Consider the following 1,591-nt stretch of genomic DNA (forward strand, 5'->3'; position numbering starts at 1 on the left):
TCCCTTGTCACTCTTATTTCTCCTCTCCTTTCTTTATTTCCTCTGCATTTTCCTTGTCCCTGCGCGTTCCTCCTGACAAACACCCTATCTTACCATCATTTGCAATGGACACATTTATTGCCTGCAAAGGAGACACTAGATTTTCTTGGGCCCTGGGAAAATAGATTAACAGACATAGGGACATCTATACCTGTGGAGCAGCTTTGCTGAAGCAGTGACTGCTCTTCTCTAATCCCAGCTGATTGGGACATCCAATATTATTTCCTCATACTGCAATCGCGTTGCGAATTTGACACAAGGACCTTTCCCCTGGAGGCTTAGTTCCCTTTTCTGTCCCAGACAGATCACTTTGATATGGAAGGGGGGCAGGGAAGTGCTGGGAAGGGAAGTGTGGGTCTCTGTGCCCACGGACCTCGGTGAGAACAGGCACTCCTGCCTTCGTGCTCGAATGTTGCTTTTCCCAAGACCACCCTGGTCCACTATACCTTCATCCTATGCCTTTAAAACCCCCTGAGACCATAGCAGGCAGGCACACAAGTGGCTGGACGTCGAGAGGAACACATCGGCAGAGGAAGACACAAGCAGCTGGAGTGTGAGAGGACATCAAGGGTGGAATAGCATGGCAAGAGGGTGGGCCATGGACTGGTGGAACCAGGAGGAGTTTGGTAGTCGGAGGAGGGCCCAGGCCCGGGCCGCTGAGCTGCCTGACTCAGGGGAAACCATCTCACTTGTAGCTCCCCCATTTGCTGAGAGCTGCTTCCATTCCATAAAACCTTGCACTCATTCTCCAAGCCCACATGTGATCCAGTTCTTTCCGATACACCAAAGCAAGAACTCTGGGATACAGATAGCCCTCTGCCTTTGCCATAGGCAGGGATCTAATTGAGCTAACACAAGCTGCCTATGGACGGCTAAGCTAAAAGAGCACATGGTAACACATGCACACTGGGGCTTCAGCTGTACACATTCACCCCTAGACACTAACATGGGGTCAGAGCCCCAGAGCCTGTCTATATGCTCCCCTAGAGGTTTGAGCAGCCGGGCACTGAAGAAACAGGCCATACCCCCATCACATGCCCTACAAAGGGTACAAAGGAACTTTTCCCATTTCACCTTCACTAGATTTGTGGTTATTTTCTACACCAGGGCATTTCTGAGTGATGCACCATTTAGGAGGCCTTGCCCAGGACCTAACAGCCTGTGAGCTCCAAGCTAAACTATGAAGTGTGTTAGCCTCACCAACAGGAAGGAGTTGTTTTCTTTTTTTTTTTCCCCATTTATTTTATTGCATTTTAGGTTTTGGGGTACATGTGAAGAACATGCAAGATTGTTGCATAGGTACACATGTGGCAGTGTGATTTGCTGCCTTTCTCCCCATCACCTAGATCTGGCATCTCTCCCCTTGCTATCTCTCCCCAACTCCCCACCCCTCACTGTCCCTCACCTATTTCCCCCCAACTGACCCCAGTGTGTAGTGCTCCCCTCCCTGTGTCCATGTGTTCTCATTGTTCACCCGCCTATGAGTGAGAACATGTGGTGTTTGATCTTCTGCTCTTGTGTCAGTTTGCTGAGAATGATGGTTTCCAGGTTC

The sequence above is a fragment of the Cebus imitator genome, unplaced genomic scaffold (genome assembly GCF_001604975.1).
Source record: "Cebus imitator isolate Cc_AM_T3 unplaced genomic scaffold, Cebus_imitator-1.0 Scaffold9, whole genome shotgun sequence".
In the NCBI taxonomy this organism is placed as follows: Eukaryota; Metazoa; Chordata; class Mammalia; order Primates; family Cebidae; genus Cebus; species Cebus imitator.